Below are 10,851 nucleotides of genomic sequence, written 5' to 3'. Positions count from 1 at the left end.
GGATGACAAAAGGGGTGCGAATAACCCATAAGGTATCTCCGCGTATCATGGGTGCAGAATGACCAAACTTGGTCTCTGCGTGCCATCGGCCCGCGTTCTGGATGACAAAAAGGGTGCGAATAACCATAAGGTATCTCCGCGTATCATGGGTGCAGAATGACCAAACTTGGTCTCTGCTTGTCATCGGGCCCGCCGCCTCCGGATGACAAAAGGGGTGCGAATAACCATAAGGTATCTCCGCGTATCATGGGTGCAGAATGACCAAACTTGGTCTCTGCGTGCCATCGGACACGACTGTGTCTGAATGGCAAAGGGGTGCGGATAACCGTAAGGTATCTCCGCGTATCATGGGTGCAGAATGACCAAACTTGGTCTCTGCGTGCCATCGGACACGACTGTGTCTGAATGGCAAAGGGGTGCGGATAACCGTAAGGTATCTCCGCGTATCATGGGTGCAGAATGACCAAACTTGGTCTCTGCGTGCCATCGGACACGATTGTGTCTGAATGGCAAAGGGGTGCGGATAACCGTAAGGTATCTCCGCGTATCATGGGTGCAGAATGACCAAACTTGGTCTCTGCATGCCATCGGACACGACTGTGTCTGAATGGCAAAGGGGTGCGGATAACCATAAGGTATCTCCGCGTATCATGGGTGCAGAATGACCAAACTTGGTCTCTGCTTGTCATCGGGCCCGCCGCCTCTGGATGACAAAAGGGGTGCGAATAACCATAAGGTATCTCCGCGTATCATGGGTGCAGAATGACCAAACTTGGTCTCTGCGTGCCATCGGACACGACTGTGTCTGAATGGCAAAGGGGTGCGGATAACCGTAAGGTATCTCCGCGGGCTACCAGCTCTTGAGTCATGGCGACAAAAGGCGGTGTGGTCGACAAAAGCGAGGCTCTTGCTCCTACGTATCCTCCAATGAGGAACTCAGACCTACGTAGTTCTGGATAACTTGCGAGACTTGAAAAAGTCTCGTTGTTTTCCCCACTAAAATGCAAACATGCTTTAGCAAAGAGACAAATATTCCAACTGATTTAGAGCAGCATATGCTTTTTTGAGTGACAAACAATGCGTCTACCAGGGAAGGAGAGTCTGCTGATGGGATCCCCCATAACCCTAAATGAGATCTTGGATGTTAGCATTTCGTTTCTAAATGACCATTTAGAGGAAACACTGGGTTCGACAAAAATAGAAGAAATCTACTCAAAGTGTATCAATCTCGCACAGGTAAGTGTTTCATCCTAATTCCGAACCATAGATATGTCATGACTTGACTTTGCAAATTATTTCCTATCAAATCAAAAATTACACGCGTGATCATGGATCAATAGGGCTTCCCTTGGGAATGGGTTCTTTTGGTGGTTTCTTCTTTCGGTTTTTGTGTGTTTTTGGCTTTTGATTTTTCTGGCTTTTTCTTTTTCTGTTTTTTTTTTGTTTAGTGCGGGGCGAGAAAAAAAGGTCGCTAGCGCACGGGATTTTGGTTGGTAATCAAAGGGAGAAGACTATTTTAGGTCGTGGTTCCCTTTCCTTCTTTTTTCGTTCATTTGGTGACAATTCTGTATTGTTCAGATATTGTCCGGTCCAAAGACCTCTCTGCATATTTCTTCTGTTTTTCCTTCGATCCCCGATCAGGGGCTTTCTTTCCTTCTTCTTCTTCTTCTTCTTCTTCTCTTTTTTTTTTTTTTTTTTTTTTTTTTTTTTTTACTTTCTCCCATTCTTTGATTGGGAATTTTCTTTCTTTTCTTTTTGCTTTCTCCCACTCTTTGATTGGGAATTTCCTTTCTTTTCTTTTTTGCTTTCTCTTTGATCGGAAATTTTCCTTCTTTTCTTTTTTGCTTCCGAGGGTAAGGATTGACATTCTCACCCTAGGTCAAGGTTTATGGTGAGTCAGGATTTTGGCTCAAGGTTTGTAGAATGGCTAGACATGATACATGTCGGGGTTTGGTTTGGTTCAAGGATAAAAGGGATGCCCCACATTATTTCCATGACACAAATGCAAAACTGATGATTTAGAAACTTTATGCAAAACTGGCCACGCATGCACCTATGTGGACACTCAAGTGTCAAACTTTATGGTCATGTGATGCTAGGGTTCAGGATTCATTTCCTCTATTTTAGTCAACCCAACGTTTCCAAAATATGTTCTTTTATCAATTTGTGCATTCATCCGAGTCCATTTCGGGCGTCTGGGAAAATCTTCACAGCATTCACCCTTCAGGTGTATACACATTTTCCAAAAATTGGTTATGATCAATGAATTTTTTTCAAAGGAAAGTTGGAAATCGTCTCTTTTCAAAAGCATGTTGGTTTTTCAGCTTAACAACTTATTTTTTCTTTTTTCTACCTTTTTCCTTACTTGCCCTTTTTTCTTATTTGCTCTCTTTTTCTTTACTTGCCCTCTTCTTTCCCTTTTGTTCTCTTTTCCATTTCATTTTCTTTTCTTTTCTATTTTTATTTTTATCATGATTTTTTTTTTGTTTATTTTACATATATACTTTTGGACGATGTTCCTAAACGAAGAACTCTACACGGTTCCAGAATTTCAAACATCATTGATAGTAGTGATATATAAATACTAACGCAACAATCTAAACAAAAATGTATGCACTGTACAAAAGACAATCGAAACAACAAAAACAAACATTAGTCTCTCAAGTCAAAACAATAACATAGAATAAAAATGACAAAAGAAATATGAAAGAAAACATGAATCTGGGGATCTCCCAGTCACGTGTCTCCACTCCCTCCCAAGAAGTCAAGCAAATCGGCCATCTCCTCATCCTCGTGGGCTTCTTCTCCATCGCCGGGAGCTTCTGGGGGTGCCTCTCCTGCTTGGGCCTCGGGCCAATCTCCGGGCCATGCAACCTCTGCCCTGAACTGGTCTGGAGTAGGGCATGAAAAAGGAGCGAAGCCCTGGCTCTGCATGCTAAGGCTCATCTGGTACAGACAATCATGGGTCCGTACATGTGCTCGGTGGTTGGCCGCCTGCTGGCGAACCAAATGCCGTAAATACTGCTCCATGTCAAATGCCCCAGCCTGGCCAGCCTGATGAGGTGGTGGGGGCGCGCCTGCGGCCTGTGGAGCATCACCCTGAGCCTGTCTCTGGGTACAGTACTTCTCAATAAAAGCCCGGGTGATGGGCGGCCGAATCACCTTGGTAGGTGCAACGGGGACTCCGAACGACTGGCAGAGTCCTGTGATCAGTGCGGGGAATCCCAGGGCCCTGTTGGACTTATCTGGGTCCAAAGGGTGCCTAGTGGGCGCCATACCTGCAAAAATATATATGGCATCAGCGATCAACTGAGCCACATGGATGCTCATCCGTGTCAGGATGGCGTACACCAGCTGGCACTTAGGCATGGGGAGGTCGGAATTATGATCGGTGGGCAGGATGTTGCTGAGGAGCAACGTCATCCATATCTGGGTCAGGGTGGTCATATTGGTGCGCATGATTCGCACTCGTCTCCCTGCAGCAGTCCGGGCAAAATCCTGCCCCGGTATACATAACAGCTGGGCGATGGCCTCCTCGTCGAACCCATCAGACCGGTTCCTCCTCTGGCCATACTCGCATTCCTGGCCCTCTTCCAATACCATCGGATATCCCAGGAGCTGGCTGATAGCGTCGGCATCGAACGGGATCCACTGACCCCTAACCCAGGATCTCATGTCACGCACGCCTTCCTCTGTTGGCCAAGCATTGGCGTAAAACTCAAGGACTATTTCTGGATCAAACTTGGCCATGGGAGTAACCAGTGGTGCCCACCGCCGACGCCCTATTTCCTCCTGGAAATCAGTATACTCGTCGTCCCTGAGCTGGACGCGTCGCTCCCGGAGAAACGACCATCCCTTGATGGCTTCGAAGCGCTGCTGGTGTACAACGCTCCTAAAGCGGTGACTGTCGTACTCCGGGGCGGAACTAGTTCCTTCGGCCGCCTTGTCCTTCCTGGACCTCTTTGAGGCAAGCTTCCTCGGTGCCATTCCTGCGAAGGCAAACATTTAGAAAGTTAATTTTACCAGTGGGACACTACTCTTAAAGCAAAAATGGCATATAACCTCCTCCCATAAATACAAACATCAATGTAAATTTAGAGCAAGCTTATGCGCATATTTCCTTACGAACGTTCTCTTGCACAAGACATTCTATTAACTAAGAAAAATGCACCCATACACAATCAAGGCAGCTTCGTTACCTAGATTATTTACACGTACTTCCAAGGTGTATTTGTTACTTACATCACACACATCTCCTTGGCTAAATTTACATACATGCATACTCAAAGCATTTTGGGGTACCAAAAATTGCACATGTGCACATCTTGGTATTTCTAATACCTATACATACGCAAACTTCATGATGAATCTTGACTATCTTCACAAAAAGGTGCTACATTTCATGCTCTTTTTTCAAGTTTTTGCTACTTAAAGCCGCATGCAAATTCAAGCATATTTTCCTTTGCTGACTAAAATTGTATTCAAATTAAAAGGTATATATTTTTTGTAATATGTTTTCTTCACATAACATGCAACACATTTATATACATTTTTTGTGAGACATTTTTGACTACCAAAAATTGTATATACATACATTCAAGTATTTTGCTATTCATACCCAAAGTGCAAATTGCCAAAGGTATCTTGCTACCTATTCTAAACCTACACATTCATGACGAGCCCAATTCCTAAACATCTAGGCGTAGGGAAAATATTGTAGCGTGGCCCATAGCTGATTGCTGGCCAAAAAAAGGTAACTTTACCCAACATGCACCTCCCTTTGTGCTCTTTTTGCATAAAATTTCAGTTTCTAGGACTAGGATATATGTGGGGCAATTACTCTAGCTCTTTCAAAATGAATGCATGTCCCAAAAATATGTGCAAACCAAATTGCCCCATGGCTTGTTTCCCTACAAAAAATCACGCGCTAATGCCATTGAGGCATTTCACCGAACACTTGGTGGGCGCGCGTTTAGGCATCAATAGCAAGAGAACGGGGACAATGTGGCATGCCCCATTACTTCAAAATGCATTATAGGCCTAGGGCCATCTCATACAAACCCCCAATTCAACTTAATCAAGCAAGAAAACGAACCAAAATTGCCCCACATATTTGAGTACATTCCCACAATTTAGAGCACCAAAAGGAGATCAAAATACACCAATGAAAAGCTAGAAAGCTTAGGGATGGAATACTTACTTGATGGTGATGAACAAAAGCGCGAAACGGAATCAAAAAATGCGAAAAATGATGACCCTAGGACTGCAAACTCGTAAATCCCGTGGGTATGGCTTTTGAAAGGGGGAAAAGGAGTTTTTTGAATGAAAAAACGTCCCCCCCTTCGTCATTTTTATATTTTGGTGCAGAGGTGGCTCGCCCAGGCGAGCCCAGCTCGCCCAGGCGAGCTAACCTGCACTTTTTTTTTTTTGAGGGGAACATTAACCATGTCCCCTCCCTTCTCATGGATTAGCATTTTGCCTAACTTGAACTTACTTAGGTTAGAATTAGGCGTTGATTACTTATTTTATTATTACCCTTTTCCTTTTTAAAACAAACAAATAGTAAAAGAAAGCCGCAAAATACAAAGGATACGGAGCTGCCTTGCAGCGACATTCCCTGTCTGTTTCGCACAGAGAAGAGCAACGATCGGTCGGTCGTGACCCCATCCCCGCTTGCGTTCATCCTTAAGTACCTGCAAGTAATAAACAACCAGGTATGGCCCATCTTGGCCGCATCATTACCCTACCTTGACTGGTTTCTGCCATTCATGTTTTGTCTTCACTCCAGAAGGTAGCCCAAGGTGATCCTGCCCCTGTTTTACCACAACAATATACATGCGTATGCGTATGCGTATGCATGAATGTTTTCAAACGCAGAAAATTTAGGGAAAGTTGGTTCAGGTTCAATTCTAATTAAGCGCTTGGGGGATCCCATGAACTGAGCGGAAGGGCTCAGGCGATCACAAATTAACGCAAGGTGTGAAACTAACGTGAGGACTAAAAGCCTCAAATCCATGTTCATTTCTTTGAAAGACCGTAACAAGAGATACAACAGACAGGAAATCCCTGGGGGAAATCCAGAAAACGCATAAAGATAAAGAACATGCAGCGACATCCTTAATTGCCCCAGCTTCTAAGCATAATATCGTTTGACGACATCAGAGTTCACGGGTGAAGGTAGCTCTTCGCCATCCATGTTGGTAAGCACCAGGGCCCCTCCGGAGAAAGCCCTCTTCACAACAAAAGGCCCTTCGTAGTTCGGGGCCCATTTCCCTCGGTGGTCCTTGACAGCATGGGACATCTTTTTTAGCACAAGGTCTCCCTCATGGAACTTGCGTAAGCGTACTTTCTTGTCGAACGCGCTCTTCATTCTTTGCTGGTACAAGCGCCCATGACTCATGGCCGTTAAGCGCTTACCCTCAATGAGGTTGAGCTGATCGTAGCGTGTTTGAGCCCACTCGATTCCTTTAATCCGGATTCTGCCAAGATCCTTAATGACGGGACTTCTACCTCAAATGGTAACACCGCCTCCATCCCATATACCAATGAGAACGGCGTTGCCCCAGTTGACGTTCGCACTGAAGTCCGGTAACCGTGTAACGCGAATGGGAGCATCTCGTGCCAATCCTTGTATGACACGGTCATCTTTTGGATAATCTTTTTGATATTCTTATTGGCTGCTTCCACGGCTCCATTCATCTTTGGCCGGTAGGGCGTGGAATTGTGATGCTGGATTTTAAACTCCTCGCACATTTCTGCCATCATCTTATTATTCAGGTTGGTGCCGTTGTCCGTGATAATCTTTCTTGGCAAACCATATCGGCAGATGATCTCCTTCTTAATGAACCTGACCACCACATTCCTCGTGACATTGGTATATGAAGCCGCCTCGACCCACTTGGTGAAATAATCTATTGCTACGAGGATGAAACGATGACCATTCGAGGCCTTGGGCTCAATGGCCCCAATGACATCTATTCCCCACATGGAGAAAGGCCAAGGGGCGGACATGACATTCAGAGGATGCGGTGGGGCATTGACATTATCCGCGAATGCTTGACATTTGTGGCACTTCCTCACATGGACACAACAGTCACTTTCCATGGTAAGCCAGTAATAACCTGCTCTTAAGATCTTCCTGGCCATAGCATGCCCGTTGGCGTGCGTTCCAAACGAGCCCTCATGGACTTCCTCGATCATGTGATCTGCCTCCTTGGCATCCACACATCGCAGGAGTGTCATGTCGTGATTTCTCTTATACAGTGTGCCTCCGCTCATGAAGAAACTGGCTGCCAACCTCCTCAATGTCCTTTTATCGTTGTCGGCAATCTCTGGCGGGTATTCTTTGCTTTCGACATATCGCTTGATGTCGTAATACCAGGGCTTTCCGTCCCGTTCCTCTTCCACTTGGCAACAATGTGCGGGTTTGCCACGACACTGAAATTCAATGTAGGGTAGGTCCCCGTGCGGTGTTAGCTGGAACATAGATGCCAATGTAGCAAGTGCATCCGCCATTTGATTTTCCTCGCGAGGAACATGATGGAAGGAGATCTCATCGAAAGTCTCAGCCAACTCCTTGATGTAGGTTTTGTAGGGTATCAGCTTGGGATCTCTAGTCTCCCATTCTCCTCTCAGCTGATGGATTACCAACGCTGAGTCGCCGTACACCTTGAGTAGTTTGACATCGGAGTCAATTGCTGCCTGGACGGCTAGGGCACATGCTTCATATTCGGCCATGTTGTTGGTGCAGTCGAATCCTAGCCTGGCTGTGAAAGGTACACATTGATTGTCCGGAGAGATCAACACTGCCCCAACGCCATGACCTAGAATGTTTGACGCTCCGTCAAACCATACAGTCCATTTGTCCCGATCTTCGTCCAACTTTTCCTCGAACAAGGCCATGATGTCCTCATCCGGGAATTCCGGATGCATGGGCTGGTAGTCGTTAAGAGGCTGTTGAGCCAAATAATCTGCCAAAGCGCTTCCTTTTATCGCCTTTTGGGTGACGTAGACTATATCAAACTCAGATAGCAAGACTTGCCACCGGGCGATTCGTCCTGTGAGAGCTGGCTTTTCAAAGATGTACTTAACCGGGTCCATTTTGGATATCAACCAGGTAGTATGGCTCAGCATGTACTGCCTTAGGCGATGGGACGCCCATACTAAAGCACAACACGTTCTTTCGAGCAAGGAGTAATTCATCTCACAGGTCGTGAACTTCTTACTTAGGTAGTAAACAGCGCGCTCTTTCTTCCCGGATTCGTCATGCTGCCCCAGCATACACCCCATTGACTCGTCCAAGATTGTCATGTACAAAATGAGAGGCCTTCCAGGCACTGGTGGCATAAGCACGGGAGGATTCATTAGGCACTTTTTGATCCTTCCAAAAGCCTCTTGGCAATCCTCATTCCACCGATCAGTTTGGTTTTTGCGCAAGAGTTTAAACAACGGCTCACAAATGGCGGTGAGCTGCGATATGAATCTGGCAATATAATTCAAGCGCCCCAGGAAACCTCGGACTTGCCTCTCTGTACGGGGTTCTGGCATCTCAAGGATAGCCTTCACTTTTTCGGGGTCTACCTCTATCCCTTTCTGGCTTACAACGAAACCAAGCAATTTCCCTGATTTGACCCCAAAGGTACACTTAGCGGGGTTCAACCTTAATTGATATTTCTTAAGCCTTTCGAACAACTTCCGCAGGTTGACAAGGTGTTCTTCCTCAGATTTAGATTTAGCAATTATGTCGTCCACGTAGACCTCGATCTCTTGATGCATCATATCATGGAACAAAGCTACCATGGCCCGTTGATAAGTTGCCCCGGCATTCTTGAGTCCAAAGGACATCACCTTGTAACAGAACGTTCCCCACAGGGTGACGAAAGTAGTCTTTTCCATATCCTCGGGCGCCATCTTTATCTGATTGTAACCAGAGAAACCATCCATGAAGGAAAATAAAGCGAAATTGGCCGTGTTATCTACGAGGATATCGATGTGTGGTAACGGAAAATTGTCCTTGGGACTGGCCCGATTCAGGTCCCGGTAATCCACACACATTCGTACTTTCCCACCTTTTTTAGGAACTGGTACGATGTTGGCAACCCATTCTGGATACCGAGCGACGGCCAGAAATCCAGCGTCAAACTGCTTCTTCACTTCTTCTTTTATCTTCAAGGACGTTTCGGGTTTCATCCTCCTCAATTTCTGTTTTACTGGGGAACACCCGGGATTTAGAGGCAATCGGTGCTGCACAATGTCAGAACTCAAACCGGGCATATCTTGGTATGACCAAGCAAAGATGTCTTGGTAGTCTTTTAGCAGGGTTATTAATTCTTCACGGATAGGTGCGGTAATGCCTGTACCTATCTTTACTTCCCTCTTTCCACTGCCAATTCCTAAGTCTACTAGCTCTGTTTCTTCTTGATGAGGCCCCATTTCTTGGTCCTCATGGGCGACCATTCTTTCTAGTTCCGAAGGAAGTCCCACATCCTCATCTCCTTCATCTTCCGTTTGGTTCATTTCTTGCTCGAAGTTGATAGACGGGTCCCAGGTATTAGTACCTTCGGGGGACTCGTCATCGAATCTGCCGTTTCAGAAAAAGAAGTAAACATGCAAATGAATGAGAATGGGTAGAGACCAGGAACAGATGAAGAAAGATCCTTGTATTATAAATTCAAAAACAAAAGACACAAAGCCTTAACAAAAGAAAACTCTAAAGCCTAGGCCCAACTATAGAGCTTTTAAAACCGTAAAGGTTTACATTATGCTTGTTGCGTAAATGCCGGGGCGTTCCTCCACCGCCAATTTCCCAGCTGGAAATCAGGAGGGCATGGTCGGACCAAATCCGAAGTACTTGGAACATCATCTTCACATATCGCGAACACTTGACCTTCGTCTCCCAGACCCGCACTTATAAAGCTTCTACTTATGTGGCAGGGCGGGTTTCCTTCACTTTCTTGTTCCAACGCGAGCTCTGACCACTGTTCTTCCTTCCCGCGATGCTTCTTTTCATGTCCGCCTGAGTGGGCTTATAGCCTAAACCATACTTCCCACGATTCCTTGGGTTTTTATCAGGCTAGTTATGCCGCCATTGTCTTTGCCTAAACCCATCCCGGGTTCATAACCGTTCCCCAACATAACTCGGGCCATCATTACCGCCGCATCGGACAGACAAGGTTGCCCAAAGAGGGAGTCCACGGAGGAAATGCTGACCACCTCAAAAGACTGGAAAGCGGTTTCTAACGATTCTTCTGCGGCTTCCACATAAGGCATGGAGGATGGGCAGCTTACCAAGATATCTTCCTCGCCTGACACGATGACCAAGTGCCCCTCCACTACGAATTTCAGCTTTTGGTGGAGTGTAGAAGGCACAACTCCCACTGAGTGGATCCAAGGGCGCCCCAACAGGCAGCTGTAGGGGGGGTTAATGTCCATTATCTGGAAAGTGACTTGACAGGTGTGAGGGCCTATTTGTACTGGGAGATCGATCTCTCCCCTAACCTCTCGGCGAGTGCCGTCGAAGGCCCGAACCACCATTGAACTTGGTTTTAAATGGGAAGCATTGAATGGTAACTTGTCCAAAGTGCTCTTAGGCATCACGTTTAAACTGGAACCATTATCGATGAGTACCTTGGCCACGATATGGTCCATACACTTGACTGATACGTGTAAAGCCTTATTATGCCCTCTCCCCTCGGCGGGGATTTCTTCTTCGGCGAAGGCAAGATAGTTGTTGGCAGTGATATTGTTGACCAGCCCTCCGAAACCTTCTACCGAAATATCTTGGGCCACGTGAGCCTCGTTCAGCACTTTTACTAGCAGAGCCCGATGAGGCTCGGAGCTCATAAGTAACTC

At 46.1% G+C, this 10,851-nt stretch overlaps 1 pseudogene; it reads right to left on the bottom strand.

Annotated features, from left to right (window-relative positions):
* Window positions 1–6,145: 6,145 nt before the first annotated feature.
* LOC114406208 lies at window positions 6,146–9,054 on the bottom strand (annotated as a pseudogene).
* Between the last annotated feature and the right edge of the window lie 1,797 nt (window positions 9,055–10,851).

The sequence above is a fragment of the Glycine soja genome, chromosome 3, assembly GCF_004193775.1.
Source record: "Glycine soja cultivar W05 chromosome 3, ASM419377v2, whole genome shotgun sequence".
In the NCBI taxonomy this organism is placed as follows: domain Eukaryota; kingdom Viridiplantae; phylum Streptophyta; class Magnoliopsida; order Fabales; family Fabaceae; genus Glycine; species Glycine soja.
The sequence above is the reverse complement of the archived record's forward strand: the minus strand, read 5'-3'. Positions and strand labels throughout refer to the sequence as shown.